Source organism: Thamnophis sirtalis, unplaced genomic scaffold (assembly GCF_051295495.1).
Source record: "Thamnophis sirtalis isolate CommonGarterSnake01/CBP01778 unplaced genomic scaffold, rThaSir2_p1.2 scaffold_2, whole genome shotgun sequence".
Classification (NCBI taxonomy): domain Eukaryota; kingdom Metazoa; phylum Chordata; class Lepidosauria; order Squamata; family Natricidae; genus Thamnophis; species Thamnophis sirtalis.
The window spans coordinates 103,480,697-103,488,647 of NW_028261382.1; positions in this window are offsets into that span (position 1 = coordinate 103,480,697).

Consider the following 7,951-nt stretch of genomic DNA (forward strand, 5'->3'; position numbering starts at 1 on the left):
TGGGCTTTTACGCTTCCCTTCCTCGGCGCTAGGGAGGGGGGGGGGAGATGGAGCCCCCTCCCCAGAAAGGCAGCGAGCTGTTTGGAAGCCTTTTTTTTCTTCCTCCCGGAATATCCTTCTCTTCCTCTTCTTCCTCCTCCTTTTCTTCCTCCCCTTCCTCTTCCTCGCACGCTTTTTTTTAGCTACCTGGGCGGCTGGCTAATGCTTGCGCTCTTGATTCCCCCGCGGCGCTTCGTGGTACCCAGAGGCTGCGGCGCGGATTACATCAGGCTTTTTATAAGCTTCCTTCCAGCTCTCTCTCGCCCGGGAGTGAGAGAGAGAGAGAAAGAGAGGGATGGAGAGGAGGAAGAGGAGGAGGAGGAGGAGGGCGGGCAAGAGAGGCGGGGTGGGAAAGGAGCCAGTGACGGATCGCTGCGCGCTCTCGGGCGCACGGCTCCCTTCGCCAAGCCGGCAGAAGCCTCTCCGACTGAAGGAGGCAAGCCGGGCGTATAAGCGCACTGTCATCCTTCCTTCTCCTCTTTCCCTCCCTCCCGTCCTCACCTCCCCCCCCCACCCCCCGCAAAAAGGCCAGCCGCGGGAGTGGGAAGAGAGGGCTCCGCCGCTAAGCGAGACAACAGCCGAACGGTCTTCGGGGCGACCCACCCCGGGAAAACTTTCTTGAAATGGCTTGGAGAGGTCCCTGCAAGAGGTGGCCGGGCGCGATGTCTGGATGAGCAACGGGAGGGTTTGGAGGGCTGGGGGGGAACCGGCGTAGACCCCCAGGGGGGGGTCGTTGGGGGGGAGGGAGCGAGCTCTGCAAGGTGGCGGAGCAGATGCAAAGCATGGAAGTGGGGGGGTTGAGGAACAGCTGGGCAGGGGCGTCGGTTGGAAGGGACGGGCGAGCAAGATTTGCTCTTGGCCTCGTTTGGGGGGTGGTGGGGGGAGGGGTTGGCATGGGGAAAACGGGTCTGGTGGGGAGGGAGTGTGGGGAGGGGGGCAGCGACAGGGGGTCCCTTGTTTGGAAAGGAAGAGGAGAGCTGACCGGAGGGTCTTTGATTCCCCCCCCCCTCCCTTCTGCCCAGCCACCCACCCACCCGCGGGGGAAACGTGAGAAGAAAGGGAGGGAGAGAAAGAAAGAAAGAAGCGTAATGAACGTGGGAACGTGGAGCGGAGCGCCTAAGGATCGCCTAGCCTATCCCCCGCCCCCCCACCGTGAGGGTCGATCTTCTGCGCAGGCGCGCCAGGCATCTCTTGGATGCTGCCTTCCCGTGGAGAAGGACTGGGAAGCGCCGAAGGGGAGATCTTACAACCTCTCTTGCGGGGGAGGGGGGCGCCTAGTTGGCACACAGGGCTCAAAGCCGCTCCCTGTGCCCCAAAAAAGCCCAGGAAGGGGAGGCAGCCTCGGGCAGCTTTTGCCCTGCCTGCACCCCCTTCTCATGTTTGAAAGTTCAGCGTCCATCATTTCTGGCTGACCCCCAAACTCCAGGTGGCAAACGCAGAGGGCCTCTTCCCCCAGTTCACCCGACTTGTTGGAGACTGTGGCTGGGGTCTTACCATGTGCTAAACCAGCCGCCACCAACTGGTGGTCCGTGGGCCACTGGTGGTCTGCAAGAAAATTTTGGTGGTCTGCAGAAAAATTATTTGCATTTTCTCTATTGCACTAAATCAGGGGTCCTCATAGTACGGCCCCTGGGACGGATAGGTGCAATAAATGCTTGCTGCAGAGAGTCTCCCCCTTCAGGGTTTTTTTGTGTGGGTCGGAGGGGGGGCAGAAATTCTGACTTGGGGTCTGCTTCAGCCTCCTGGTGGGGGGCTTTGGGCGAAGGCTGGAGGGAAGGGCCGCTGGTGGGGAAGAGCCGGAGGGCCTCGTTCCAGTGGGGCTGCATCATGGCCTGGAACTGGCTGACCATCTCAGCCCACTGAGCCTCCAGGCACCAATACCTGGCCTTGCACACTTGCAGGCCTTCCTTCTGCTTGGAAAGCCCATGCTTGCAGTCCTCAGTGAGGTGCTTCTGCTGAGCCTCCTCCTCGGTCGGATCCAATTTGAACTGAGCCTATTTGCCAACTCTTTCTCCTGGTGGCTGCTTAGCTCCAGCAACGGCTTCCTGTTGGGGGCTTAAGGAGCCTCAGTGGGCAAGGAAGGAGTGCCTGGGAGGGGAGGGGCGAGTAGAGGTTGGCGAGGAGCCCCTCAACATGAGTGACATTGAGTTGGCCACGCCCACCCAGTCACATGACTACCTAGCCACACCCACGCAGCCGGTTATTAGGCAGATCCTATTAGTGGTCCGCGGGATTTGAAATTATGAATTTAGTGGTCCCTGAGGTCTGAAAGGTTGGGGACCCTTGTGTTAAAAGGTCTAGGGTCTTCTGTTCTGGGTTAACAAGCCCCAGGGTAGGGGGAATGCAAGCAGGTAAGGGGAAGAAGTGGAGGGGGGTCTGCTTTTCTTGGCGTCTCATTAGCTATGAGACCAGCTTTGCCATTGTAGGAAGTTATCACCTAGCCCTCTCCCAGAAAAAAATGAAATATCCTAGGAAATATTGAAAAGGCAGAATATTTCTCTGGGTGTGAAAAGAAAGAAACATGTTTTATAAAGACAGAATAGCTGCCTGTAGCTTCCTGCCCATCCCCACTTTGTCATTAAGAAGGCCAAGCTTGTCCACTTTACATAATAAAGACTTCTCCACTTCAGCTCCAGGGGGATGGGATTAAGGCATGATAATATTGGCCCTTTTACCCAACTCCCCACATGGCATCTGAGAACTCAACCAAACCTGGATTCAAAGCGCAGCCTAGAGAGTTGCCCCTGCATGGCCCCATAGGAGTCTGACAACCAATCAGAATACAAGCTCAAGATCAAAGGCCAGAGAGGGCATAAAACCAGGGACTTTCAGCATCTCAGTCCTTCCTTCTCTTCTTCTCCACCAACATTGAAGCATGTGATCACCAAGGTGGCGCAGTGGTTAAATGCAGCACTGCAGGCTACTGCTAGATCAGCAGGTCAGCGGTTCAAATCTCACCGGCTCAGGGTTGACTCAGCCTTCCATCCTTCCGAGGTGGGTAAAATGAGGACCCAGATTGTTGGGGGCGATATGCTGACTCTCTGTAAACCGCTTAGAGAGGCCTGAAAGGCCTATGAAGCGGTATATAAGTCTACTGCTATTGCTATTGCTATTTCTATTCAGGACTTCAAGCCATGTGGTCCTGTCCACCATAAAAACCATCTTTCCAAGCAGCCTCCATGTCTCCAGTCTCTTTTTCCCCACTTGGAGCCGAACCCAGAAGGACATTTCTTTCATCACCACTTTCCAGTCCTCACCAATAGAAGAGAATATTGGTAACTCGGGGTTACCATAGTGGAGACCCCAGGATGTGGGGTCCTCCCAGAGCTTGATAGTTTGCTTCCAGATATTTCATGACACAAGTAGGTAACATCCTCAGGGCTGGCACCAATTTCCCATCCTTCCAGCTGATTTCCTGCATCAGCTGGCTCAGAGGCATTGTGTCTACATTTTATTGTGCCCTAACACGTATTATTTTCATGGGTGTCTCATTCACAAGAGTTCTGGGTTCCTGTCTTTTGAGGGGAGAAAACTCGTGCCAGTCACCATTGGGCACTCTGGGTATTTTCCCTACCCCCTAGCTGGGTGCTGTATTTGTGAACTATTTAAATCAGTGGGGAGAACCAGAAGGCCTGCCCTGGGTCAGAAAGGGGCTCAGATTGGATTGTTTTATATGTCGCCCCTCTCACTGATAAAGAGCTGGATTTAATGCCAATGCCTCTACAGAGATATATGTTTAACCCAGCACCTCTCAACATTGACAAAAATTAAGACAGGTGAACTTTAACTCCCAGGTGGAGGGAGGGAAGGAAGGAAGGAAGGAAGGAAGGAGAGAGTGGGAGTAAAGGGATAGAGATAGAAAAGGGAAGGAAGAAAGGTGGGAGGAAGAAGGAAAAGGAGGAAGGAAGGAAGGAAGGAAGGAAGGGAATGTATGGCGAGGGGAAGGGAGGGAAGGAAGGAAATGTATGGTTGAAAGGGGATGGAAGGAAAGAAGGAAGCGAGGGAAAGAGGGAGGGAAGGAGAGAGTAAAGGGATAGAGATAGAGGAAAAAGGAAGGAAGAAAGGTATGAGGAAGGAAGGAAGGAAGAGGAGAAAGAAGGAAGGAAGGAAATGTATGGTTGAAAGGGGACGGAAGGAAAGAAGGAAGGAGGGAGGGAGGGAGGGAACGAGAGAGTGGGAGTAAAGGGATAGAGATAGAGGAAAAAGGAAGAAAGGAAGGCATAAGGTAGGAAGAGGAGAAAGAAGGAATGAAGGAAGGAAAGAAATGTATGGTTGAGAGGGGAAGGAAGGAGGGAATGAGAGAGTGGGTGTAAAGGGATAGAGATAGAAAAGGGAAGGGAAGGGAAGGAAGGAAGGAAATGTATGGAGGGGAAGGAAGGGAAGAAAGAAGGAAGGAAATTATGGTTGAGAGGGGAAGGAAGGAAGGAAGGAAGGAAGGAAGGAAGGAAGGAAGGAAGGAAGGAAGGAAGGAAGGAGAGTGGGAGTAAAGGGATAGAGATAGAAAAGGGAAGGAAGAAAGGTATGAGGAAGTAAGGAAGAGGAGAAAGGATGGAAGGAAATGTATGGAAAGGGGAAGGAAGGAAGGAAGGAAGGAAGGAAGGAAGGAAGGAAGGAAGGAAGGAAGGAAAGAATTCCCAGAATTTGTTGTTTTCTCAAGAAAATGAGAACCCAGAAATCTATCTCCAGTCCACTCCTAGAGTTTGCAAGCAACCTTATCTGAAAATCGTATTTAGCAACACTTTATTTTTAATGTCATAGCAGAGTCACCTGCTGAGACCGGCAGCTGCATCAATTGAATCAATAAATCAATACATGAAGCCCAGACAGTTGCTGTCGTTTTCATTTTATTGATCAAACCGATTAGAATCTTCAGACTGGGATGAAAAAAAAACCGGATGAATTTCCTCAAAGTAAACAGAAGAGACGCCCCAAATGCCTCTTTGCTCATTCTTGGGGCATTTGGCCCTGCATTGCAAAGATAAGGAAAGGATGGAAACTTTCCACCTTTGAGGACAAAACCCCCTGGGGCTTCCAGATAAGGAAGGAGGAAGGAACTACTCTAAGCAGGTAGAAGGAAGGAAGGGAGGGAGGGTGTCAGAGGGAGGAGAAGGAAGGGAGAGAGAGGAGGGGGAGGAGGAAGGTAAGTTGGGAAATTAGAAAGAAAGAAGGATGGAGAGGAGGAAGGAGGGAGGGGAGGGGAAGAAGGGATGCAGAGAGAAGGAAAGATGGATGGATGGAAAGGAGAGGAGAGGAGAGGTAAGAGAAGGAATGGAAGGAGAAGGAAGGGAGGAAGAGGAGGAAGGTAAATAAGGAGGGAGAGAAGGAAGGAAGGAGAGCAGAGGGAGAAGAAGGAAGGGAGGGAGAGAGGAGGAGGGAGGTAAGTAGATGGAAAGAAAGAAGTAAGATGGGGAGGGAGGGGAGGAAGGAAGGAGGGAGGGGAGGAAGGGGATGCAGAGAGTGGGAAGGAAGGATGGATGGTTGGATGGAAAGGAAAGGAAAGGAGAGAAGAGAAGGAAGGGAAGGAGAAAGAGGGAGTGAGAGGAGGAAGGTAAATAAGGATGGAGGGTGATGAAGGTAGGGAAGGGAGAGATGTGGGGAGAAAGGGAGGGAGGGAAGGAAGGAAGGGGAGCAGAGGGAGGAGAAGGAAGGGAGCGAGAGAGGAGGAGGAAGGTAAGTAGATAAGTTGGAAAGAAAGAAGGATGGAGAGGGAGGGGAGGAGAAGGGAGGGATTTAGAGAAGGGAACGAAGGATGGAAGGAAAGGAAAGGAAAGGAGAGGTAAGAGAAGGAAGGGAGGGAGAGGAGGAAGGTAAATAGGAAGGAAGGGAGGGAGGGAGGTGAGGGTGGGGAAGGGAAGGGAGGCGAGGAATGCAGAGAGAAAGGAAAGAATGAAAGAAGAAACCAGACCTGTTTTTACAACACATATTATGATGCTTGTTAAACCAACTCCTTGAACCTTAAGCCAGCACTCCTGTCATAAAGGGAACACCACCGTCGTTAAACAAACCCACGGTGTTCCGTGGTGGGTGCAGCGTTGCCCAAATCCAGAAGTAAATGCCCGTTTTCATCAAAGGCATCCTAAAAGATGTGGTCGTGAATGTGGCTCGGCCAACCCTGGGAACTTCAAATCTGGGTTCTAAGTAGGACTGTCGGAACGTTGCATGGTTGCTAAGCAAGTGGACATAAATCGAGGACCCCCGGTATGGCCTGATCCTTTAAGCTCTGCCCTTCCCTCTTTCTCTCTGGTCCTCATTCCCTTTTTCCCAGCTGTGAATGTTTCTATTCGTTTTTATTTCATTGCAGCTTTATTTTTATTTTTTTCCCCTCTGCTGAGTTCGCTGTGAAATTTATAATGGGATCTTGGTTTAATTAAGCCGGGTTCACCTAACGACCATGTGATTCACTTAATGACCACATGATTCGCTTAATGATCACATGATTCGCTTAATGACCACATGATTCATTTAATGAGCGCATGATTCGCTTAATGACCCCATGATTCGCTTAATGACCACATGATTCACTTAATGACCACATGATTCACTTAATGACCACATGATTCACTTAACGGCTATGGCAATCCGCTGAACAGCTGGGGCAGAAAGGCCAGAAAAGGAGGTGCAACTCAACACCTTAACACCTGCCTCACTTAGCAACAGAAATATTGGCCCCAATTTTGGTTATATGTCAAGGACCACTACCTGCCATAACCTACCCTTCGCTGTCTCAGCCCGCTGTCTGCCTTGGGCTTAAAGTAAGATAGAGTGGAGTAGGTTGAGAGGAAGATTGGGAAGATATTTCTCTACTACCTCAAGCAAAGAGGTAGTAGAATTCATTCCTGGGTGTGTTTGGGGAGAAGGTGTGGATGCTTCGGGGATGCCTAATATTGGATTCTTCTGTTCAGCAAGGACGGATGGCCCTGGGGAACGTCCGTCACTCCCACCAGCTCTGCAGGTCCCATGGGTTTCTGCAACAACAGCCCTGTAAGGTTGGCCGTGAAATTTAAATCCTTACTATTGGGTTGAGGTGATCGAGGTGAACTTCATAGTGAATTACCTATTTGGTTTCTTTATTTTTATCTTTCTCTTTCTCTTTCTTTCTTTTTCTTTTCCTTTTTCTCTCCCTCTTCTTTCCTTCCTTCCTCCTCCTACTCCTCCCCCCTCTACAAACTCCACTACTAGCACTGATGATATTACGTAGTTCAGTTATGAAACATTGCAAGAAAATCACCAAGCTCAGAGAGCACCAAGGACACCACAGTCCTCCTCCTCCTCCTCCTCCACCCTCCTCCTCCTCCTCCTCCTCCTCCTCCTCCTCCTCCTCCTCCTCCTCCTCCTCCTCCTCCTCCTCTCCACAAACCCCGCTCCCTTTCTGCACTGATGACGTTCCCTCGTTGGGTCATGAAACGTCCAGAACAAAACCACCAAGCTCAGAGAGCACCAAGGACCCCACAGTCCTCCTCTCTCCTCCTCCCCCTAGTCCTTCTCCTCCTCCTCTTCCTCTTCTTCTCATCCTCCTCTTCCTGTCCACAAACCCCCGCTCCCTTCTAGCACTGATGGTGTTACCTAGTTTGCATCATGAAATAGCTGCAAGCAAACATCGAAATTCGGAAAGCATCAAGGGCCCCACAGTTCCCCTCCTCCCTCCCCCCCTTCGTTTCCCCTCCTCTTTCTCCTTCTCCTTTTTTCCCCCTTCTCCTACTCTTCCTTCTCCTTCTTCCAAGGATGAACAGGTTGGGCATAAGGCTTGGGTTGTCTGTGAGCCGAGGTGGCACAGTGGTTAAATGCAGCACTGCAGGCTACTTCAGCTGACTGCAGTTCTGCAGTTCGGCTGTTCAAATCTCACTGGCTCAGGGTTGACTCAGCCTTCCATCCTTCCGAGGTGGGTGAAATGAGGACCCGGATTGTTGTTGGG